The 26,479-nt window shown below is 50.0% G+C and overlaps 1 pseudogene; it reads left to right on the top strand.

Moving 5' to 3' along the window:
• The first annotated feature begins 12,499 nt into the window (after nt 1–12,499).
• LOC103644686 (zinc-finger homeodomain protein 6-like) lies at nt 12,500–13,099 on the top strand (annotated as a pseudogene).
• Nucleotides 13,100–26,479: the final 13,380 nt, after the last annotated feature.

Genomic DNA, 26,479 nt, shown 5'->3' with positions numbered 1-26,479 from the left:
CTGATGGTACAAATATGGTTCCCCTTCCCACTCAGGGCTTGTTCGGTTATTTTCAATCCATATGGATTGGAGGGGATTGATACGGATTGGAGGGGATTTTGACTTACTGGGGATTGAAACCCCCTCAATCCCCCTCAATCCATATGGATTGGGGTAGAACCGAACAAGCCCTCAGAGAATGCCATGGCACACCTCAAACACACCCAGTCCACGCCACGGACACGCACATTGGCTCGACGGATACGACGGGAGCGGGTCGGTGCCTCACACTATGGCTGATCCGGCACTTGTGGCAGTTCTTCAAGTTCGTCTCTCTCTGCAGGGCTAACATCCCCCTGAAGATCGACTTGTCCTCAAGCCGGAGCACTGGGAAAGCACTGTTGCAGGTCACTAGGACTTGCTGGACGAGATGATTTCCCTTGGACAATCCACTAGTTTGTAGAATTCGAGAAGGCACACCGTGTTCAGGCAGATCTGTTGGAAGTGAGGGGCCGGGGACGCCACACCTTTGAAACCAGTGGCTAACTTCATTTGCGACACATGGCTAACGGGGTGAATGCGACTTAAGGCCAGAAGGTCCAAGTGATAAGCAAGGACACCCACATATGTTCAAGCACACGATATGGTCCAAAATACTTAAAACTGAGCTTCTGGTGAGCACGCGGCATCACGGAATCACTGCCAACAAAGCCATATTTCTTCACCATAAATGCAGAATGAGCTAATTAATTAGTAGGTAATTTTAAGATATATAAGAAACACATATTACAAGACTTTCATAAGAAAAGGACTATGGCAAGTGCAACAGGTTATTCAACTACTTCAAACCAGCAACAATATGGGACCATTGAGACGGACCGAGGTCATGACTGCATCTATAAGAAAATAACTTCCACTCTCCCCTTGAGTAGGCATACTCCACAGAATCATCAGAATCAGATTTATCCTCATCCACATATTGTTGCCTACTCAAGTTTAAATAATTTTATACTCATCCACCTGATTCTGATGAAATATGGCAAGTTATTCCCTTCAGCAAGTTTAAATCTTAACTTCAAGTTATCCACATACTGTTAATTTTATCCTCATCCACATTAAGTTTCTACAACAAGTTATTCCCTTCAGCAAGTTTAAGGGCTAGTTTGGAAACCCTATTTTCCCAAGAGTTTTTCGTTTTCCCAAGGGAAATTAGTTTATTTTCCCTTGGGAAATTGGAAATCCCATGGGAAAATAGTGTTGCCAAACTAGCTCTAAATCTTAACTTTTTCCCTGTAGTTCAATTCAATAAAATAATTTTAAACTTGTTGATGGGAAAAAGTTAAGATGAGTATGTCGCATACAATGGAAAACCTTTTCCAATACCTTGCTTTTATATCCAAGGGTTACGAATAAAACTCATGTCTAGTTTCTATACCAGCCATTCAAAACTCATTATGACACTGAATATTTAGGGTTATTGTAGGAACTTAATGTTACCGTGACACTAAAAAATATGTCTCACAGCAGCAAGTATGCATCAATGGATTGTCATATCCATGCATAAACAATATTATAAGTAACACTAACAATTGGACCAAGAACAAAGATTACGGAGGCCTGTAATTTAAAAGGACATCCGATTGATTTGTATCTTACCTTGTTACTCTCTGTTTTTATTTAAATGGCATTAAGACAACACATTTTAATCTTTCTCCAGTTCAAACAGCTTGTTGGAAGTGTCAAATATTAAGGAATAGAGGTAGTAGTTATGAATGAGTTAATTATTTCGACCATCTAACTACAATTCTTTACATAGTAATTATATAGGACAGTGCCCCAAGCTTAATATATAGCAACACGCATCAGGATACCAACCTGTTTAACCTACATGCGTCATTCCAATTCATTTTCCAGAAAGGCCTAGCAGACGGGTGGCTGCAAGCATGCCATTAAATAGCTAATGCTTCACTCAACCTGGTTCGGCAAGCTTCTTAAAATGTTTAGACAAATAGCTTGTGATATGCACTTGAATACATCTTAGACGATTTTAAAATCAAGAAAATGTCCGGCATTGACAGGAAAGGGGTTCCTATTTTCTTATCATAGAAGTTCATGTCGAGAACATTCCCATCTAGCTAGAGTAACACTGATCCCAGCCTAGCAAGGCGACATGGAGCAAATGTGATTTCTATTCCAAATAAGTATTTCTAGCCAACTCACAATGAAAAAACAGGCAATAAAAATAGTTAGGGCTAGTTTGGGAGCCATAAAACCGGAGAGAATTGAAGGGACTAAAATCCTCATTTTTATTTAATTTTGAATAAGCAGGGAATTTTAGCCCCTTCCATCTACTCCGGTTTTTGGACTCCCAAACTAGTATCTATCTTAATGATTTTACACGAGGAACGTATGAGGCAGTCACAATCAAGTGTGACTGAATAGGGAACCAGCTCACCACTCGTAGCCATTTATTTGGTTTGAGGTTAAAGTAGTATGAGGTGGGACGACACTGTTCTTTCGATTTTTTGGGACTACACCGTCTCAAAAAATTGCTCCGGTGTTCATCTTGTCTCCATGTGACTTTCATCCAAACACTATAAAAAATATGATCACTCACTTACATCACTCCTTGTACGTCCAACCAAACATATTCTAACGCGCCTGATTCGAAGCAGTGTCCTATAGCTGTTACTTGAGATTGAGAACTGACAAGAGCAACATTATAATCTTTACTACTCTATAAGAGTCCAGTGTAGGCGTCCACAATTTCACATGGTGCACGCTCTGCCCTCCTCCGCGACCCCCTTCCCCTGCTCCGCCTAACCGTGATTCTCGCCGGCGAAGTCATCCTCCTCCCCCCGCCTCCCTTCCATCTTCGGCCGCCCTTCCATACTCCTCCCCGCGCTCCTTCCATGCCTCCGCCTCCCGCCCCCGTCCTCCCTGTCCGAGATCCCCGCCCCAACAGAGCAGGCGGGGTCAATCTCGAATCCGTCAATCCGTCAATCCAGCGCACAACAGAGAGGGAGGAGAGAGCGCGGCACGGGGCACCCACCTCCGATCGCAGACGTGCGGGGGAGCGGGCAGAGAGCCTCGGAGAACCCACCCACCCTCCTCGACGCTGTGCAGCAGTCAACATAGAGGGAGCAGAGAGCGCGGCACGGGGCACCCACCTCCGATCGCAGACGACGAGGTTGCCCCCGTCGAAACAGATGAAGCAAACGACCTCCTCCTCGTCCTCCCTCCGCCTGGCGGGCCGGGCCGGTACCACCACGCCCGCGCCGTCTTTCCTCTTGGGCGGCATCTGAGAGCACCTAGAGGGGGAGGGTGAATAGGTGATCCTGTAAAAACATAAAACTTAACACCACAAACTTGATTAGTAGTTAGAGCAATGGAATCAAGTGAGTAGAGAGGAGAGCTCTTGTGAAACACAATAGACACAGTGAGACAAGCACAAGAGACACGAGGATTTATCCCGTGGTTCGGCCAAGTACAAGACTTGCCTACTCCACGTTGTGGCGTCCCAACGGACGACAGTTGCACTCAACTCCTCTCAAGTGATCCAATGATCAACTTGAATACCACGGTGTTCTTCTTTTCTTTACTCTTTTCCCGTTTGCGAGGAATCTCCACAAATTGGAGTCTCTCGCCCTTACAACAAGAATCAATATGAAGCACAAGAGTAAGGGAGGGAAGCAACACACTCAAAACCACAGCAAATACGCACACACAAGATCAAGACTTGAGCTCAAGATAGTTTCTCGAGGTTCTCACTAGAACGGAGCTCAAATCACTAAGAATGTCGAACAAGTGCGCAAGAATGAAGTGTGAGTGATCAACAATGCTCAAGGAATGTTTGGTGTACTCCTCCATGCGCCTAGGGGTCCCTTTTATAGCCCCAAGGCAGCTAGGAGCTGTTGAGAACATTTCAAGAAGGCAATTCTTGCCTTCTGTCGCCTGGCGCACCGGACACTGTCCGGTGCGGATTTCTTTCCTTCTTTGGCGAAGCCGACCGTTGGCGCTTTGGAGCCGTTGGCGCACCGGACAGTCCGGTGCCCCTTCTGACCGTTGGCTCTTGCCACGCGTCGCGCACGGATTATGCGGCCGACCGTTGGCCCGGCCGACTGTTGGCTCACCGGACAGTCCGGTGATTTATAGCCGTACGCCGTTAATTACTTCCCAAGAGCAGCCAGTTGACAGACTCCGGCCTGGCGCACCGGACACTGTCCGGTGCACCACCGGACAGTCCGGTGCACCCAGACCGAGTTGTCTTTGGCTGAACAAAGCCATCTCTTTCCAACTTGATTTCTCCTGTTTCCAGCACTTAGACACAATACATTAGTCTCTAAAACAATGTACTAAGTCATAGAAACATACCTTTACTCTTGATTTGCACTTTGTCCATCACTTTGTATAAGTCCACTTGTGTTGACACTTAATCACCAAAATACTTAGAAATGGCCCAAGGGCACATTTCCCTTTCAATCTCCCCCTTTTTGGTGATTTATGCCAACACAACAAAAAGCAACTAAAAGAAGTGCAACATCACTACAAATGAGAACTCAAAAATTGTTTTGATTCATATTTGGCATATATGGATCATTCTTTGCCACCACTTGGTTTGTTTTTGCAAATCAAACTCAATTTCCTATCTCTAAGTCAAACACACTTGTTGAAACATAAAGAGAGATATTTTACGAGAAATTGATCAAGAATTCAAAAACTCCCCCTTTTCCCATAATCAAGCCTTCTCCCCACAAGAGACCAACTTTTGACAATAAGAGACAAACAAGAGTATTTTGACAAACAAAAGCTCTAACTCTACTATTTTCAAAATTCTCAAGTGGTAGCTGATCCATTTCTTGCTTTGGCCTTATTTTCTCCCCCTTTGGCATCAAGCACCAAAACGGGATCAATTTTAGCCCTTTAACCCCATTGCCTCACCAAAATCTTCAACTAAGAGTAAAAAGGCAATAAGAGTACATAGATGAACTTGGAGTGAGTTACTCTCTCATCGGAGTGCAGTGGAAGTCTTGCATGGTCCAAGTCCACCTTTTCCCTTTCAATCCATCTTTGAGACTAAATCAAGCAAACTCAAGCACATGGTTAGTCTCAAAGGGTCAAGTTGTAGCACATCTCCCCCTAAATGAGTGCATCACTTGCAAAAGGACTTGTGAGGTCCGGGGAGTGTTTGTACAACATGAGCACCATAAATAAACAACAAAATGCATAAGGAACATGATCAAAGGCATAAACACATGTATGCTATAAATCAATCCAAGTTATGCGAATCTAAGACATTTAGCTCACTACGCAACTTGCAAAAGGTCGACTCATCTAGAGGCTTGGTAAAGATATCGGCTAGTTGGTTCTCGGTGCTAACATAAAACACTTCGATATCTCCCTTTTGCTGGTGGTCTCTCAAAAAGTGATGTCGGATGTCAATGTGCTTTGTGCGGCTGTGTTCAACAGGATTATCCGCCATGCGAATAGCACTCTCATTATCACATAAGAGTGGGACTTTGCTCAGATTGTAGCCAAAGTCCCTGAGGGTTTGCCTCATCCAAAGTAGTTGCGCGCAACACTGTCCTGCGGCAACGTACTCGGCCTCAGCGGTGGATAGGGCAACGGAGGTTTGTTTCTTAGAACTCCATGACACCAGGGACCTTCCTAAGAATTGGCACGTCCCCGATGTACTCTTCCTATCGACCTTACATCCAGCATAATCGGAGTCTGAATATCCAATCAAGTCAAAGGTAGACCCCTTTGGATACCAGATCCCGAAGCAAGGCGTAGCGACTAAATATCTAAGAATTCGCTTCACGGCCACTAAGTGACACTCCCTTGGATCAGATTGAAATCTAGCACACATGCATACGCTAAGCATAATATCCGGTCTACTAGCACATAAATAAAGTAAAGACCCTATCATAGATCGGTATGCCTTTTGATCAACAGACTTACCTCCTTTGTTGAGATCAGTGTGTCCGTCGGTTCCCATTGGAGTCTTTGCGGGTTGGCGTCCTTCATCCCAAACCACTTGATCAAGTCTTGCGTGTACTTCGTTTGAGAGATGAAGGTGCCGTCCTTGAGTTGCTTCACTTGGAACCCAAGGAAATAGCTTAACTCGCCCATCATCGACATCTCGAACTTTTGAGTCATCACCCTGCTAAACTCTTCACAAGACTTTTGGTTAGTAGAACCAAATATTATGTCATCGACATAAATTTGGCACACATATAAATCGCCATCACATGTCTTAGTGAAAAGAGTTGGGTCGGCTTTCCCAACCTTGAAAGCATTAGCAATTAAAAAGTCTCTAAGGCATTCATACCATGCTCTTGGGGCTTGCTTAAGTCCATAGAGCGCCTTAGAGAGCTTACACACGTGGTCGGGGTACCGTTCATCCTCGAAGCCAGGGGGTTGCTCCACGTACACCTCCTCCTTGATTGGCCCGTTGAGGAAAGCGCTCTTCACATCCATTTGGAACAACCTGAAAGAATGGTGAGTAGCATAGGCTAACAATATGCGAATTGACTCTAGCCTAGCCACAGGAGCAAAAGTCTCCTCAAAGTCCAAACCTGCGACTTGGGCATAACCTTTTGCCACAAGTCTAGCCTTGTTCCTTGTTACCACCCCGTGCTCGTCTTGTTTGTTGCGGAACACCCACTTGGTTCCCACAACATTTTGCTTGGGACGAGGCACCAGTGTCCAAACTTCATTTCTTTTGAAGTTGTTGAGCTCTTCCTGCATGGCCAACACCGAGTCCGGATCTAGCAAGGCCTCTTCTACCCTGAAAGGCTCAATAGAAGAGACAAAAGAGTAATGCTCACAAAAATTAACTAATCTAGAACGAGTAGTTACTCCCTTGCTAATGTCACTCAAAATCTGGTCGACGGGATGATCCCTTTGAATCATCACTCGAACTTGGGTTGGAGGTGCCGGTTGCGCTTCTTCCTCCATTACATTATCATCTTGTGCTCCCCCTTGATCACACGCCTCCTCTTGATGAACCTGTTCATCGTATTGAGTTGGGGGACGCACCATTGTTGAGGAAGAAGGTTGATTTCGCTCATTTTGTTCCTGTGGCCGCACATCTCCAATCGCCATGGTGCGTATTGCAGCCGTTGGAACGTCTTCTTCATCTACATCATCAAGATCACAAACTTGCTCTCTTGGAGAGCCATTAGTCTCATCAAATACAACATCGCTAGAGACTTCAACCAAACCTCATGATTTGTTGAAGACCCTATACACCTTTGTATTTGAGTCATAACCTAACAAAAACCCTTCTACAGCTTTGGGAGCAAACTTAGAATTTCTACCTTTCTTCACTAGAATATAACATTTGCTCCCAAATACACGAAAGTAAGACACATTGGGTTTGTTATCGGTTAGAAGCTCATATGAGGTCTTCTTGAGGAGGCGATGAAGGTAGACCCGGTTTATGGCATGGCAAGCCGTGCTCACGGCTTCCGTCCAAAACCGTTCGGGCGTCTTGAATTCACCAAGCATCATCCTCGCCATGTCTAGTAGCGTCCTGTTCTTCCTCTCTACCACACCATTTTGCTGTGGTGTGTAGGGAGCGGAGAATTCGTGCTTGATTCCTTCCTCCTCAAGATACTCCTCCACTTGAAGGTTCTTGAACTCGGACCCATTGTCGCTCCTTATCTTCTTCACTTTGAGCTCAAACTCGTTTTGGGCTCTCCTTAGGAAGCGCTTGAGGGTCCCTTGGGTTTCAGATTTATCCTGCAAAAAGAATACCCAAGTGAGGCAGGAAAAATCATCAACTATAACAAGACCATACTTACTTCCTCCTATGCTTAGATAGGCGACGGGTCCGAAGAGGTCCATATGAAGTAACTCCAGGGGTCTTGATGTTGTCATCACATTTTTGGCATGATGAGAGCTTCCCACCTGTTTACCTGCTTGACAAGCTGCACAAGGTCTATCTTTTTCGAAAGTAACATTTGTTAGACCTATTACGTGTTCTCCCTTTAGAAGCTTGTGAAGGTTCTTCATCCCCACATGTGCTAAACGGCGATGCCACAGCCAGCCCATGCTAGTCTTAGCAATTAAACATGCATCTAGACCGGCCTCCTCTTTTGCAAAATCAACTAAATAAAGTTTGTCGTCTAGTACACCTTTAAAAGCTAATGAACCATCACTTCTTCTAAAGACAGACACATCTACATTTGTGAATAAACAGTTATATCCCATATTACAAAGTTGACTCACAGACAACAAGTTATATCCAAGCGACTCAACTAAAAACACATTAGAAATAGAGTGCTCGGATGAAATAGCAATTTTTCCTAACCCTTTCACCTTGCCTTGGTTCCCATCACCGAATATGATTGAATCTTGGGGATCCTTGTTCTTGACGTAGGAAGAGAACATCCTCTTTTCCCCCGTCATGTGGTTTGTGCATCCGCTGTCGATAATCCAGCTTGAGCCCCCGGATGCATAAACCTGCAAGGCAAATTTAGGCTTGGGTCTTAGATACCCAACTTATGTTGGGTCCTACAAGGTTAGTTACAATAGTCTTAGGGACCCAAATGCAAGTCTTGTCTCCCTTACATTTGGCCCCTAATTTTCTAGCAATTACCTTCTTATCCTTTCTACAAATAGCAAAGGAAGCATCGCAAGCATAATAAATTGTAGAAGGTTCATTCATTACTTTCCTAGGAACATGAACAATATTTCTTCTAGGCATAGCATTTTTCCTAGCCAAATTTCTATCATGCATAGAAGAACTGGAGGCAATCATGGCATGAGAATCAAAAGCATCATAACTTCTATAAACATTCCTAGAATGTCTCCTATCATGATACATGAAAGCATGGTTCTTTTGAGCGCTACTAGCCATAGGGGCCTTCCCTTTCTCCTTGGCGAAGTTGGAAACCTTATGGCTTGTTAAGTTCTTGACTTCTCTTTTGAAGCCAAGACCATCCTTAATTGAGGGGTGTCTACCAATCGTGTAGGCATCCCTTGCAAATCTTAGTTTGTCAAAATCATTTTTGCTAGTCTTAAGTTGAGCATTAAGACTAGCCACTTCATCATTTTGTTTAGAAATGCAAACTAGGTGTTCACTACAAGCATCAATATTGAAATCTTTACACCTATTGCAAATTGCAACATGTTCTACACAAGATGTTGATTTAGTAGCTATTTCTAACTTAGCATTCAAATCATCATTTATGCTCTTTAAGCTAGAAATAGAGTCATGGCATGAAGACAATTCACAAGAAAGTATTTCATTCCTTTTAGTTTCTAAAGCAAGAGATTTTTGTGCCTCTACAAATTTATCATGTTCTTCATACAAAAGATCCTCTTGCTTCTCTAATAACCTATTCTTATCATTCAATGCATCAATTAATTCATTAATTTTATCAACCTTAGTTCTATCTAGGCCCTTGAATAAACATGAATAGTCTATTTCATCATCGCTAGATTCTTCATCACTTGAGGAAGCGTAAGTACTAGTATCACGAGTGCTTACCTTCTTTTCCCTTGCCATGAGGCAGGTGTGATGCTCATTGGGGAAGAGGGCCGACTAGTTGAAGGCGGTGGTGGCGAGTCCTTCGTTGTCGGAGTCGGACGACGAACAATCCGAGTCCCACTCCTTTCCAAGGTGTGCTTCGCCCTTAGCCTTCTTGTAAGCCTTCTTCTTTTCCCTCTTGTTCCCTTGTTCCTGGTCACTATCATTATCGGGACAGTTAGCGATAAAGTGACCAATCTTACCACATTTGAAGCATGAGCGCTTCCCCTTTGTCTTGGTCTTGTTGGGATGCTCCTTGCGTCCCCTTAGCGTCGTCTTGAAGCGCTTGATGATGAGGGCCATTTCTTCATTATTAAGTCCGGCCGCCTCAACTTGTGCCACCTTGCTAGGTAGCGCCTCTTTGCTCCTCGTTGCTTTGAGAGCAATGGTTTGAGGCTCTTGGATTGGGGCATTCAATGCATCATCAACATATCTAGCCTCCTTAATCATCATCTGCCCGCTTACGAACTTTCCAAGTATCTCCTCGGGCGTCATCTTGGTGTACCTAGGATTCTCACGAATATTGTTCACAAGATGTGGATCAAGGACAGTAAAAGACCTTAGCATTAGGCGGACGATGTCGTGGTCCATCCATCGCGTGCTTCCATAGCTCCTTATTTTGTTGACGAGGGTCTTGAGCCGGTTGTACGTTTGGGTTGGCTCCTCGCCCCTAATCATTGCGAATCTCCCAAGTTCGCCTTCCACCAACTCCATCTTGGTGAGCATGGTGACGTCGTTCCCCTCATGTGAGATTTTGAGGGTGACCCAAATCTGCTTGGCGTTGTCCAAGCCGCTCACCTTATGGTATTCATCCCTACACAATGAAGCTAGAAGAACAGTAGTAGCTTGTGCATTTTTGTGAATTTGCTCATTAATGAACATGGGACTATCCGTACTATCAAAGTGCATTCCATTTTCTACTATCTCCCATATACTTGGATGGAGAGAGAACAAGTGGCTACGCATTTTGTGACTCCAAAATCCGTAGTCCTCTCCATCAAAGTGGGGGGGGGGGTTCCGAGGGGAATGGAAAGAAAATGAGCATTGGAACTTTGCGGAATACGAGAATAATCAAAGGAAAAGTTTGAATTAACCGTCTTCTTTTTCTCGTAGTCGATGTCGTCATCCTTTTGGGAAGAGGAAGATTCGTCGCTGTCGTAGTAGACTATCTCCTTGATGCGCCTTGTTTTCTTCTTCCTCCCGTCTTTTCTTTTGTGGGCCGAGCCTGAGTCAGTAGGCTTGTCATCCTTTGGATCATTGACGAAGGACTCCTTCTCCTTATCATTGACCACCATCCCCTTGCTCCTAGGATCCATCTCTTCGGGCGATTAATCCCTTTCTTGAAGAGAACGGCTCTGATACCAATTGAGAGCACCTAGAAAGGGGGGTGAATAGGTGATCCTGTAAAAACTTAAAACTTAACACCACAAACTTAATTAGTAGTTAGAGCAATGGAATCAAGTGAGTAGAGAGGAGAGCTCTTGTGAAACACAATAGACACAGTGAGACAAGCACAAGAGACACGAGGATTTATCCCGTGGTTCGGCCAAGTACAAGACTTGCCTACTCCACGTTGTGGCGTCCCAACGGACGAGAGTTGCACTCAACTCCTCTCAAGTGATCCAATGATCAACTTGAATACCACGGTGTTCTTCTTTTCTTTACTCTTTTCCCGTTTGCGAGGAATCTCCACAAATTGGAGTCTCTCGCCCTTACAACAAGAATCAATATGAAGCACAAGAGTAAGGGAGGGAAGCAACACACTCAAAACCACAGCAAATACACACATAAGATCAAGACTTGAGCTCAAGACAGTTTCTCGAGGTTCTCACTAGAACGGAGCTCAAATCACTAAGAATGTCGAACAAGTAAGCAAAAATGAAGTGTGAGTGATCAACAATGCTCAAGGAATGCTTGGTGTACTCCTCCATGCGCCTAGGGTCCCTTTTATAGCCCCAAGGCAGCTAGGAGCCGTTGAGAACATTTCAAGAAGGCAATTCTTGTCTTCTGTCGCCTAGCGCACCGGACAGTTTGGTGCACCACCGGACACTGTCCGGTGCGGATTTCTTTCCTTCTTTGGCGAAGCCGACCGTTGGCGCTTTGGAGCCGTTGGCGCACCGAACAGTCCGGTGCCCCTTCTGACCGTTGGCTCTTGCCATGCGTCGCGCGCGGATTATGCGGCCGACCGTTGGCTCGGCCGACTGTTGGCTCACCGGACAGTCCGGTGCACCACCGGACAGTCCGGTGCACCACCGGACAGTCCGGTGATTCATAGCCGTACACCGTTAATTACTTCCCGAGAGCAGCCAGTTGACAGACTCTGGCCTGTGCACCGGACACTGTCCGGTGCACCACCGGACAATCCGGTGCACCCAGACCGAGCTGTCTTTGGCTGAACAAAGCCATCTCTTTCCAACTTGATTTCTCCTGTTTCCAGCACTTAGACACAATACATTAGTCTCTAAAAAAATGTACTAAGTCATAGAAACATACCTTTACTCTTGATTTGCACTTTGTCCATCACTTTGTATAAGTCCACTTGTGTTGACACTTAATCACCAAAATACTTAGAAATGGCCCAAGGGCACATTTCCCTTTCAGCATCCCCCTTCCGCGTTTGCGCGAGCGGCGGCATCGGCGGGGGCGGGGGAGAGGCGGCCGCGTCCTCGATGACATCCTCCCCCTCTGCTAGGCTCCCCATGGCGCCCTCCTCAGCCTCAACCACTCCCAGATCCCGGCATCCACCGCCATCAACGCCCTCCTCCCAGATCCAGTCCACCGCTGCGACGCTTCGCTTAGCTCCCCCTCGCGCTTTCGTCGCCGCCGTGATTCACTGCCGCAAAATCCATCAACGCTCTCCTCTAACTCGCAGATCCTATCAGCCGTTGCGAATCTCTGCTCCGTGACCCCCCGCCATCAACGTCGTCCTCCCCCTCCTAGATCTCATCGCGGTGGCAGGGAGCTAGGGACAAGCGTGCGCTGATGGAATTCAGGCGTCAGGAGGAGGAGGAGCAGCCCGTCTTAGAGGAGATGGGCGCCAGCTCCGCGCCGTCGTCCGCCCCCACCCCCGCCCCCGTCCCGGGGAACTAGAACCACGCCGCTGAGGCGAGGTACCACGAGTGCCTGCGGAACCACGTGGCGGCGCTGGGCGGCCACATCGTCGACGGCTGCGGGGAGTTCTTGCCCAGGGACGGCGACAGTCTCAAGTGTGCTGCATGCGGCTGCCACCGCAGCTTCCACCGCAAAGACGACGCGCGCTGCCACCACCACCAACTTATGCTCCCAGCGACCGCGACGGCCTCTCGCATCCCGCTGCTCCTGCCTCTGCCCAACCCGCACTATGCGTCGCCGCCGTCGTTCCTGTACCACGGCACGCCCAGCGGCGGCGGCGGCACCGCCACCGATTCGTCCAGCGAGGAGCGCGGCCCGCCGTCCGGGGCCGCCGTCGTGCATCAACGCTCTCCTCATCATCATACGCTCCCCGCCATCAACGCTCTCCTCGTCATCATCCGCTCCCCGCCATCAATGCCCTCCTCCCTATGCTACGCTCAGCTCCCCCTCACGCTTTCGTCGCCGCCGTGATCCGCTGCCGCAAAAGCCATCAACGCCCGTGTGGACGCTGCCGTGACCCGCTCCATCATCCGCCGCCATCAACACCCTCCTCCCACTCCCAGATCACGTGCTCATCATTCGCTTCTCACCATCAACGCCCTCCTCCCCACGCTCTGCTTCGCTCCGTCGATGGAAGGTGGCCGATGCAGTGATGGGTTGTGGACGCCCCCGCCATCAACGCCCCTTTCCCCGCAATCCCCTTCCATCGTTGTCGCTCACCTTCCATCGATGACGCTGCACTTCCTCGGCGCCCTCTGCCCACCTACGACTATTAAAGAAATCCAAAGGGATGACAGATGCGAGGCTGCCACCCGACACCCATCCTCCTCGCATATTTCCTGTTTCAGATTCAGATTCGCGCAGTTGAGTTTCCCAATCCTCTGTTCTCTTGTGTTCATGTTCAGTTTCCTGTTCATATTTTCATAACTGCATATGTTCACCTTATTATACAGTTTGGAGCCTTGGACCACTGAATCCCTACAACTCTCCCCCGTAAGGTGTGTGAACTCATATGATTTAGAGTTGTTTTGTATTTTAAGTACCTCTGTTGTGAATAATATGATAATTGGACTGCCTATGTTGAACAATTAGATTTATTTTAGATAATATGATTTCTTGTAGATAAATCGTGTTGTTTACTAAGTATAAAGCAGTTTTCCCTATTATTTCTCTCACAATTAGGTGTGTGTCCTATACTACTGATCTAGAAATATGATACCTCTCTAGGAATTGCCTACATGTATGTTCCCCACAACTCATTTATATAAACAACTCTGAAGTTTCTAATAGGAATGCACTTGTCTGCTAAACACAATAGAGGGATGTTGTCCCTGATACACGATTATGTTTTGGTTGAGAATAAACTCGGTTGTAAAGAAAAAATGTGTATTGTCTGACTCGCATGGTGCGAGGGTTTCGTATACCAAACATAACATAATAGCTTTTAGATAAATAGCTCTTTTATGTTTTAAAAAGATTATATGCATTGCTATTTTGGTTGAGAAATACCTCTGCTGTGAATACACATGGTGCCTCTGTTGCATGAAAAATGAGAAGCGATGTTGCTTTGGTTGAGAAACCCCTCTGTTGTGAATAATAAGCTGGGTTGATGGCTTGAGATAACTGCAATTAGATATGCGGTGAAATATTGTTCTCTTGTGTTCATGTTCATATAATATTCAGTTTCATGTTTATATTTTTATAACTGCATATGTTCACATTATTAAACCCCTCTATTGTGAATAATAAGCTGGGTTGATGTTTTGGTACAGATTTACCTCTTTTTGTAATAGCTTCTAAGAGTATAACTCTTTTTAGTTTTAATACTTGTTCTTGTTCTTTTTCAGATTGTAAAGCAGCTCGTCACTGTTCCTGCTCGTGAAGATTGCCTTTCTCATCAAGCGCGACGCCGATAGTGAGTTCTCTGCTTCGTCGAGTCACACACTCATACTATCACATGCGTGAATGATGTAAAAAAACATCTGCTCTACAAAAGGTTCTTTGGTGCATGTAGTGTATCATGTTTCGTTTACCATCTCTATTGTCAAGATTAGAGCTCTGGATATCTTTTCAAGACCATGCTGAGTGTACAGGTAATCCAGTCCAGAAAATTGTGTTTATTTTTAAAATTGTTATAGTTGGCGGCAATGTTATTATACCAAGAAAACTTTATTTATGTGTGTTCTATATATTTTTTACCTATCTTCATACACTATTGATAGGCAAATCATAATCATAAATTGAAAAACATGCTTGTAGTATGTTTCAGTTTCTATTTATCCTTACCACCCCTCAAGTGCAGACACCACTTGTAATTAGCATGTTAGTGTTTCCCTTGGTAGACCTATAGCCTAACTTTTAATGTTAGTGTTTCAGTTTCCATTTATCCACTGAAATCTATCTTCTGGAGGACCGAGGCCATTCAAGTAGAGGTACCCTTGCTCTGTCTATATCTTACATTTGGGTTACTTAATCGGTGACTGTGATCTTGTAGTTATGGTCCAAAATTTTATAAGGCACAAAGATGAATATGTTAGTTCCTAAGTTCTTTTGATGTCACAGATCTTGCTAGACAATTTCATAGTGTGTTATTGTGTTAGTGCTCTAATATTCGGACCTGTCATGCTCTATAGTGTGTTAGCCAATTTTATAGTAGGTTACCAGCTAGCAGCAGCACTCAAAAAAGGACCCCGTGGGTCAGTCATCCTTTGTTGCTTGAGGTGGCTATTTTTTCTTAATGGTTTAATTCTTTGTTTATTTCAGTATTCTGACTATCATAATATAAGCCATATGGCTTCATTTGTTGGTTTCCAACCCTTCACCAGGGAAAAAGAATGTGAGGGTGATTAATTATTTTATTGGATAATCCTTATAAAACAATCTCTTACCCCACTCTTGTGTCCATTTATGAATTAGTTATATAACAAGCTACAACAACCATACTTCATAGTTGATGGTACAAAATGCAATGAGAATCAATAATGGAAAACAAAAATCCAACTAACAAATGAACCTGTTAAATGTGTCATCGAGGTCCAGTATGCATTTTCAAAGTTCATGGACCTTGATAGCATTGCACAATAAATTTGTTGTCACGTATGTATGTTTTACTCTGAAGTTATTTTGTTTACCACTCCAAATAAGATAGGTCAGTGTTCACAGTTTCTTTGAATATTGATAGTTCTGTAGAAAACATCTGAAGTTTGATCCTGAATATCTGTACTAAACTAATGGTGAATAAAATTTCCTGAGTAACATGTGGGTTTGATCCTAGCTGTACTGACAAAGGCTTATTGTAGCATCAAGCATGTGCATCCGTCATGGTTTTGTACTTACAGTAAACACATCTCATTCTTTTGTTTGCATCTTAGGTGGAAGTATGATGGTCCATCCGATTCTTTCAAAGCTCTTATTGACATGGCAGCGGTTCATTCATCTTGTCGTCTTTGTATACATATTGCTACCAAGATCCATTTAAAGGAGGAAAGGACTCCAAAATTTACAAATCATCCTTGTAGCTGTTCCACCAAAAAGGGAACAGTTTACCACTTATTTATCCGAGAGAGAGGGTGGTTTAAGTTAGAGAGCATTTACATGAGGTATGGAAGCTTTACTATTGTTATCACCCTTCAATCCAAAGATATAGAAAGGTTAGATTGGTGAGGTTAAATTATAACGACATAAATTAGAAGAGCAAATAAAACTGCGTTTCAATCATAGGTCTTACGGGTAATAAAGGAATCTTCTGCTTTGTAGTCCCATCTCTTTTGTTATGTTGCTCAATGACTGACAAGTTGTGTTGAGTGACTATCTTTTATCTTTCATTTGATCTCGCTGCCTGTACATGTTTAAACATATTGCAATCTATGTTGTGCAGATCGGGCCAGTTAACTCTGGGAGCCTTGGAATCCGCAGTGCTCGGTAAATTTAGGTCCCTCAACCACGTTCCTGTATGGAAGGATGAAAGGCCACCGAGCATTAGAGGTGGGGATGACCTAAAATTATACAGAATTTACCCAGTCGGTCTAACGCAACATCAGGCTTTTGTACGGTTTTAGATTTAGGGATGATTCTGAACTCGAGCAATATATCAAAGACCATCCCTGTGCAAAGCTTGAAGAAATTTTTGTGTAACTACTATGCCCTAGGGTTATCAAATCCAGCTAACAAATGAACCTGCAATAATTTCCTCCCTTTCTAAGGATTAGAGATTGATCTACCTATAACACATTTCCCCCTTATTCATCATCCTCCCTTTTATATTTCAATGACTGCCTATAATCCTTTTCTGTCTCTACTCTTTATTATCCTTTCTTAGCTATTGATATTGTGAATACTCAGTTACTGTACAACATCTTCTTTGTTGATAAAAACATATGTGTAGTCAGTTCTTTATGTAGAACATCTCTTAAGTAATTGCTTTCCTGCAGATTTTTCATCACCAGCTCAATAGGATTTTACCTGAGGAACATTTTGCTTTAATTGGTTTGATCTGCTGTGGTTCCTGGTAATTTGATATGAGCAGGAGACAACTAATCAACAATGTTCAGGGTTTGATCTGTTGTGGTTCCTTGTATTAGGAACCACTTCATCAGTATGCTCTTGTATTAGGAACCACTTCATCTGTATGTTACTGTCATATAGCCTGAAGCCCTTTAGGAACCACTTCATCAGTAGTTGCCCATGAACTATCTCGTGTACATGCAACCTATAGAGCATAATGGAATTAAATAGTTGTGACCTCACCACATAAGAATCTAACTAGGTATATGCTCGTGTGTTGATATGATAAAATACATTAATATACAAAAAATATTGTGTTTTATAATATTAACTCCATAGCAACGCACGGGCATATACCTATAACACACATGTACATAATTTATCGTGTTATTATACGGTTCCGTTGCAACGCACGGGCACTCACCTAGTGTAGATTATAATGCTCTAACATACCTTCTCTGATTTTGCCATCGCATGGCGACACTTCAATCTGAAAATGATACATTGATTAGACTTAAACAGCAACTCAAAAGAATAAGCAATCAAGGGGCAAGGGGAGGGTCTCCTGTACCGATGAGGATGAGGCGCTTGTCAGGCTTGGAGCTACACTTCGACATCGTTCGTTTGTCCTGGATTCGTTAAGCGATCATTTCAGTTGATCAAAAATTATATAAATTAGGCAAATAATTCAGCTAGAAATCATTCTAGTCGACGGTTCCGTAAGAACCGACGGGCCCTTCATGAGGTGGAGCAGCTCGTGCATCAGATCCAGTGACGGGCTGACGACACGTCCTCCAGATTCGCCACTGTCTCCACCGCAGTCGGGAAAGAGCTCCACTCGAGGCTTGCATGTGCACATTTGCAGCACACGATGAGGTGCTAGGGGTCGTCGTTGTCGACCTCAACGAGGAGATCGAACTGGTTCTTCATGCCCATGGCGTACTTCTTATTGAGTAACTAAGTTTTAATCTACTCTTTCTAGTTAAAATATTGTCGGGTACCGTAATTAGGGGTACCCACAATACTCCTTAACATGGCTGGAAAACATCTTCAGAAAAAACCGTAAAGACTGATAGGCACGGTTCAAGTCAAGGCCTCGTCTACCAAGGGCCGCAATCTCATCCGAGCCCAGCCTCGGGCAAGAACAGTAGTCCCGGACGGATTCACGCCTCGCCCGAGGGCATCCTCAGGCAGTGGGCGCACCCTCGGCTCGCCCGAAGCCCAGCTCGGGCAAGCTTTGTCGTACAGCGACCTCGGCCAAATCGCCTTACCAACCGACCGTATCGCATGCGCATTTAATGCGGGGATCGCCTGACACCTTATCCTGACACACGCGCCTCAGTCAGCAAGGTCAAAGTGACTGCAGTCACTTCGCCCCTTTACTGATCGTTCTGACAGGAAAACAGCGCTATTCACCCCGTTCCGACTACTGTGCCAACCACCAGGGTAAAACTGAGTCATGACCTCCCCCGAGTTCAACTTCGGGCGCAACAGGGAGCTCCGCCTCGCCCGGCCCTAGGCCTTGGCCCCAGCCTCAGCCTCGGGGAAGGTCTCTGCCTCGCTCGACCCTAGGCCTTGGCCTCAGCCTCGGCCTCGGGGGAAGGTCCCCGTCTCGCCCGACCTCAGTCTCGGCCTCAGGAGGAGTCACATCCTCGCCCGACCTCGGCCTCGGGAGAAGTCACCACCTCACCCAACCTCGGCCTCGGAATCGACTACACTACAGGGGATACATCATTACCCTACTGCTAGCTAGCCACTCCTTGCTATGAAGGAACAAGACCGGAGTCACATCAAACTACTCCGATAGCAGGTAATGATGGTTCCCTGCATGCGTCCATGACGTCGATGGTTCTCAGCTCCCTACGGAAGCAAGGAAACGTCAGTAGGATCCATGCCGCACAGCCAGCTGCGCTTCTACAGGGCTCGAGCACTTCTCCGACGGCCACGTTAGCACGTACACAGGGCTCAAGCACTTCTCCACCGGCCATGTTAGCGCATAGCTACACCCCCATTGTACATCTGGACCATCTCCTTGTATCTATAAAAGAGGATATCCAGGGCCTTCCTGAAGGGAGGCGGGAGCAGGAGCAATGCGAGCAGAGGCAGGCAGAGTGGGGGAAACGCGGAGGAGGCTAACTCAGACAGCTCACCTCAGGGCTAGACCCTCTCTCTCTCTCTCTCTCTCTCTCTCTCTCTCTCTCTCTCTCGCGCGCGCGCGCGCGCGCGCGACGCTTGTAACCCCTACTACGAGCACCCCGGTGCAAGATAATATAAGCCTCATCCGCCCTCTTGTGTTTCATCTTGCATCAACCCATCTGGGCAGGGACACGCAGCGACAAATTCACTAGTCGGTTGAGGGTCCTCGCGGGTCCAAAACGCTGACAGTTGGCGCGCCAGGTAGGGGACTGCTGCGTGTTAACAAACACTTTCCCGTTGAGTTCCAGATGGGTAGCCTTCAGCAGCCTCTTCAGCCGGGGACGGTGCTCCGCTTTGGGACTCTCGAGTTCATGTCCCGTGACGGTAGCTACGACATGGTACTCCTCCCCTTGTAGCACGACAACAACGACGGTCGTCGGCTCGCCAGGTGGCGAACTCGACGATGGCATCCCCCGCGGCAGAAGAGGAACATTCGGGTTTGCCCCGCCACCCTCCTCGCTGGAGGAGGAGACGGGGCAACCGTGGCTAGGCAGGAGGTGGCACCTCGTCGGCTATCGGACCAGAGCGAGTCGACGACGCCGGCACCCCTGCGGGGGACATGTCAGGTGTTGTCCTCGCACCTGAGACAATGACGGGTGTCGCTTCCCAGCAATGTGCCAACCCCAAGCGGACTGATGACGCCAGCACCCTCGCAAAGGACTTGTTGGGCGTTAGCCATGTACCTGAGATAACGGTGCATTCCGTCCCCGATGCGACTTCACCACCGTCCATCAACCAGGAGGTAACATCAGTTTCCACCCTGTTCCCTTTAGATTAAGCTTCGATCCACCAAGCGACTCCGCTTCGGTGAGCGCTTTCGCGAGGGCATATCCTGACCTTCCAGGGTGCCATATGTGGTCAACCTGGGACCGGCTGACGGCCGTCTCAACCTACGGACCCGAGGGTTCCGAGGAAGAGGACGACCTCGACTTCGGTTGGGATTTCTCCGGGCTCCATGATCCTAGTGCCATGCGAGACTTCATGTCCACATGTGACTACTGCCTCTCCGGCTGCTCTGACGATGACCACAGCCTCGACGATGAGGGTTATGGCCCAAGTTGTGAGTGTTTCCACATCGATCAGGGGGATCATGACGAAGACAACCACCTCGGCATGCCAGAAGATGACGACGCCCCTGTGCCTGCGTCTCGTGTTGAGATCCCGCGGGAGCTACCTGTGGTCCGAGTCCCTGCGGGGGGTCAGGACACACAGCTCGAGCAACTCCACGAGATGCAGGCCAAGCTCGACGAAGAAACGAGGTGACTTGTGCAGCTCCGACAAAACATCGAGCAGGAGTGGGCAGGCCGAGCACTCGTCGGAGGAGCGCATCATCGGGCCCAAGACATCCAGCGTCGTATCGTTGACGATGCTAGGGCAGGGCTGCCCCCGGCTTTCAGTGGGGCCAGCCAAAACCTAGCTGCAGCAGCGATGCTACTTCGAACAATGCCGGAGCCATCCACCACAGAGGGCGACGTATCCAGGGCGAACTCAAGGTTCTCCTGGAAGATGTCGCAGTCCGACAAGCCGAAAGCTCTGCTTCCCGAAGGTGAGGGTGCCCCTCGGAGCATCACACAACGTCCTCCCGACGCATGCGGGAGGCCTCGGTCCACACCGAGCGCACACGGGATGGGACGCCTGCAGCCCCAGACCGCCTCGGCAGCGAACAACACCACCACGACCGTCGAGCCCGCCTCGAGGAAAGGGTGTGCCGAGGCTACCACCCCAGGCGCAGAGGACGCTACGACAGTGAGGAGGATCAGAGCCCCTCGCCCGAACCACTAGGTCCGCGAGTCTTCAGCCGGGCCATACGACGGGCGACGTTCCCGGCCCGGTTCCGAGCCCCGACTACCATCACCAAGTACTCAGGGGAGACAAGGCAGAGTTGTGGCTTGCGGATTACCGGCTGGCATGCTAGTTGGGAGGGACGGACGATGACAACCTCATCATCCGCAACCTCCCCCTTTTCCTCTCCGACGCTGCCCGGGCATGGCTGGAGCATCTGCCTCCTGCGCAGATCTCTGACTAGGACGACTGGTCAAGGCCTTTGCTGGAAATTTCCAAGGTACGTACGTGCGCCCTGGGAACTCATGGGATCTCCGAAGCTGCCGCCAGCAGCCAGGGGAATCCCTGCGAGAGTACATCCGGTGGTTTTCCAAGCAGCGCACCGAGTTGCCCAACATCACCGACTCGGACGTCATCGGGGCATTCCTCGCTGGCACCACTTGCCGGTACCTGGTGAGCAAACTGGGACGCAAGACTCTCACCAAGGCGAGCGAATTGATGGACATAGCCACCAATTTCGCCTCTGGTCAGGAGGCGGTTGAAGCCATCTTCCGGAAGGACAAGCAGCCTCAGGGAAGACAGAAGGAAGACGCCCCCGAGGCGTCCGTCCAGCGTGGCACGAAGAAGGCCAAGAAGAAGGCGCAAGCAAAACACGACGCCATTGACGCGGATCTCGTCGCTGCTGCCGAGCACAGGAATCCTCGAAAGCCTCCCGGAGGGGCCAACATGTTCGACAAGATGCTCAAGGAGTCGTGCCCCTATCACAGGGGTCCCGTCAAGCACACCCTTGAAGAATGCGACATGCTCCGGCGTTACTTCAACAAGGCTGGACCCTCGGCAGAAGGTGGCAAGGACCAAGGCAACAACAAGAAGGGGGCGACAAGGAAGAGGAGTTCCCGGAGGTCCACAACTGCTTCATGATCTACGGTGGGCAAGTGGCGAACGCCTTGGCTCGACACCGCAAGCAGGAGCGTCGGGAGGTCTGCTCGGTGAAGGTAGCGACGCCGGTCTACCTAAACTGGTCTGACAAGCCCATCACCTTCGACCAAGGTGTCGGGGACCATAATTAGGGGTACCCTCAAGACTCCTAATCTCAGCTGGTAACCCCCATCAGCACAAAGCTGCAATGGCCTGATGGGTACAATTAAGTCAAGGCTCGGTCCACTCAAGGGACACGATCTCGCCTCGCCCGAGCCCAGCCTCGGGCAAGGGCAGCCGACCCCGGAGGATTCACGTCTCGCCCGAGGACCCCCTCAAGCAACGGGCGCACCTTCGGCTCGCCCGAGGCCCAGTCTTCGCCAAGAAGCAACCTTGGCCAAGTCGCCACGCCGACCGACCGTATCGCAGGAGCATTTAACGCAAACATTTAATGCAAAGGTGGCCTGACACCTTATCCTGACGCGCGCCCTTCAGTCGACAGAGCCGAAGTGACCGCAGTCACTTCGCCGCTCCACTGACCGGCCTGACAAGAGGACAGCGCCGCCTGCGCCGCTCCGACTGCTGTGCCACTCGACAGAGCGAGGCTGACAGCAGCCAAGTCCGGCCTCAGGCGCCATAGGAAACTCCGCATCGCCCGACCCCAGGGCTCAGACTCGGGCTCAGCCCCGGAAGACGACGAACTCCGCTTCGCCCGACCCCAGGGCTCGGACTCGGGCTCAGCCCCGGAAGACGATGAACTCCGCTTAGCCTGACCCCAAGGCTCGGATTCGGGCTCAGCCCCGGACGACGACGAACTCCGCTTCGCCCGACCCCAGGGCTCAGACTCGGGCTCAGCCCTGGAAGACGTCAGACTCGGGCTCAGCCCTGGAAGACGACGAACTCCGCTTCGCCCGACCCCAGGGCTCGGACTCGGGCTCAGCCCCGGAAGACGACGAACTCCGCATCACCCGACCCAGGGCTCGGACTCAGCCCTGGCCTCAGCCGACGGTCTCCGCCTCGCCCGACCCAGGGGCTCGGACTCGACCTCGGCCTCGGAAGACAGACTCGACCTCAACCTCAGAGGGGCCTCCACCTCGCCCAACCCAGGGCTCGGACCGACCACGTCACAGGAGGCGCCATCATTACCCTACCCCAAGCTAACTTAGGCTACGGGGAACAAGACCGGCGTCCCATCTGGCTCGTCCCGGTAAACAAGTAATGATGGCGCCTCGCATGCTCTATGACGACGGCGGCTCTCAGTCCCCTTACGGAAGCAAGGAGACGTCAGCAAGGACTCGACAGCCCCGACAGCTGTCCTTCCACCAGGCTCCAGCGCTCCTCCGACGGCCACGACACCACACGAACCGGGTGCCAAAACCTCTCCGGCTGCCACGATGGCATGTACTTAGGGTACTAGCTCTCCTCCGCTAGACACGTTAGCACACTGCTACACCCCCCATTGTACACCTGGATCCTTTCCTTACGCCTATAAAAGGAAGGTCCAAGGCCCTCTTACATAGGGTTGGCCGCGCGGGGAAGGACGGGACGGCGCTCGCGTAAGCCGCTCTCTCCCTCCCGCGTGGACGCTTGTAATCCCCTACTGCAAGCGCACCCGACCTGGGCGCGGGACAAACACGAAGGCCGCGGGTTTCCCCTTTTACGCCTGTCTCCCTCCGGCTTCTTCCCCCCTTCGCGCTCCGTCTCGCGCCGACCCATCTGGGCTAGGGCACGCGGCGACAATTTACTCGTCCGTCCAGGGACCCCCCGGGTTCGAAACGCCGACAGTTGGCGCGCCAGGTAGGGGCCTGCTGCGTGTTGACGAATAGCTTCCTGTCAAGCTCCAGATGGGCAGTCTCCAGCAACCTTTCCAGCCCGGGACGGTGCTCCGTTTCGGGAGTCTTGAGTTCATGTCCCTCGACGGCAGCTACGACATGATACTCCTTCCCCCGCCGCGCGACAGCGACAATGGCGGCCGACAACCTGCCCGCCGGCGGCGGAATCGACGACGTCTTCCCCACGTGGTAGAAGAACAACATTCGGGCTTGTCCCGTCCCCTCCCCCGCCGACGGAGGAGGAGGCGGGGCAACCAAGGCCAAGCAGGAGGCGGCACCTCGTCGGCTGTCGAGCGAGTCGACGGCGCCGGCGCCCCAACGGGGGGCACGTCGGGCATCGACCTCGCGTCTGAGATGAAGACGAGCGCTGTCTCCCCACAACACGCCAACCCCAAGCAAACGGATGACGCCAGCACGCTCGCAAAGGACTTGCTGGGCGTCACCCTCGTACCTGAGACGACGGTGCAGCCTGCCCCTGACGTGACTTCGTCACCGCCCGTCGACCAAGAGGTACCGACCGATTCCCATCTCGTGCCTTTTGGATTCAGCCTCGACCCACCAAGCGACTTCACTTTGGTGGACGCTCTCATAGAGGCGAGTCCAAACCCTCTGGGGTATCGTATGCGGTCACCCTGGGACCGGCTAACGGCCGTCTCGACCTATGGGCCCTCGGGTTTCGAGGAAGATGACGAGCCCAACTTTAGTTGGGATTTCTCCGGACTTGGTAACCCCAGTGCCATGCGGGACTTCATGACCGCATGCGACTACTGCCTTTCCGACTGTTCCGACGGTAGCCGCAGCCTCGGCGACGAGGACTGCGGCCCAAGTCGTGAATGTTTCCACGTCGATCTAGGGGGTCCCGATGAAGGCAACCATCTTGGTATGCCGGAAAACGGTGATCCCCCTAGGCCTGTGCCTCGCGTTGACATCCTTCGGGAGCTAGTTGTGGTCCCCGTCCCGACGGGGGGTCATGACCCACAGCTCGAGCAAATCCGCGAGATGCAGGCCAGGCTCGACGAGGGAGCAGGAACACTTGAGCCGTTCCGCCGGGACATTGGGCAGGAATGGGCGGGCCAACCTCCGGCCGGAGAAGTGCGTCATCTACCCCAGGGCATCCAGCACCGCATCGCCGACGATGTCAGGGTAAGGCCACCACCGGTTTCCAGTGGGGTCGGCCAAAACCTCGCTGCAGCGGCAATACTTCTCCACGCGATGCCGGAGCCATCTACCACCGAGGGGCGGCGTATCCAGGGAGAGCTCAAGAATCTCCTGGAGGATGTCGCGGTCCGACGGGCCAAAAGCTCTGCCTCCCGAAGGCAGGGGTACCCCTCGGAACATCGTGTCGCGACTTCCCGATTCATGCGGGAAGCCTCGGTCCACACCGGGCGCATGCGCAACACAGCGCCTGCTGCCCCGGGTCGCCTCGGCAACGAGCACCATCACCGCAACCGTCGAGCCCACCTTGACGAGAAGGTACGCCGAGGCTACCACCCTAGGCATGGGGGACGCTATGACAGCGGGGAGGGTCGGAGTCCCTCGCCCAAACCACCCGGTCCGCAGGCTTTCAGCCGGGCCATACGACGGGCGCCGTTCCCGACCCGGTTCTGAACCCCGACTACTATCACAAAGTACTCGGGGGAGACGAGACCGGAACTGTGGCTCGCGGACTATCGGCTGGCCTGCCACCTAGGTGGAACGGACGATGACAACCTCATCATCCGCAACCTCCCCCTGTTCCTCTCCGACACCGCTCGAGCCTGGCTGGAGCACCTGCCTCCGGGGCAGATCTCCAACTGGGACGACCTGGTCCAAGCCTTCGCCGGCAATTTCCAGGGCACGTACGTGTGCCCAGGGAACTCCTGGGATCTCCGAAGCTGCCGCCAGCAGCCAGGAGAGTCCCTCCGGGACTACATCCGACGATTCTCGATGCAGCGCACCGAGCTGCCCAACGTCACTGATTCGGATGTCATCGGCGCGTTCCTCGCCGGCACCACCTGCCGCGACCTGGTGAGCAAGCTGGGTCGCAAGACCCCCACCAGGGCGAGCGAGCTGATGGACATCGCCACCAAGTTCGCCTCTGGCCAGGAGGCAGTTGAGGCCGTCTTCCGGAAGGACAAGCAGCCCCAGGGCCGCCTACCGGAAGATGTCCCCAAGGCGTCAACTCAGCGCGGCACCAAAAAGAAAGGCAAGAAGAAGTCGCAAGCGAAACGCGACGCCGCCGACGCGGACCTTGTCGCTGCCGCCGAGTACAAGAACCCTCGGAAACCTCCCGGAGGTGCCAATCTCTTCGACAAGATGCTCAAGGAGCCGTGCCCCTATCATCAGGGGCCCGTCAAGCACACCCTTGAGGAGTACGCCATGCTTCGGTGCCACTTTCACAAGGTGGGGCCACCTGCGGAAGGTGGTAGGGCCCACGATGATGATAAGAAGGAAGATCACAAGGCAGGAGAGTTCCCCGAGGTCCACGACTGCTTCATGATCTACGGTGGGCAAGTGGCGAACGCCTCGGCTTGGCACTGCAAGCAAGAGCGTTGGGAGGTCTGCTCGGTAAAGGTGGCGGCGCTAGTCTACCTAGACTGGTCCGACAAGCCCATCACCTTCGACGAGGGCGACCATCCCG

Source organism: Zea mays, chromosome 1, assembly GCF_902167145.1.
Source record: "Zea mays cultivar B73 chromosome 1, Zm-B73-REFERENCE-NAM-5.0, whole genome shotgun sequence".
Taxonomy (NCBI): Eukaryota; Viridiplantae; Streptophyta; class Magnoliopsida; order Poales; family Poaceae; genus Zea; species Zea mays.
Note: the sequence above shows the minus strand (reverse complement) of the source record. Positions and strands in the feature narration are given on the sequence as shown.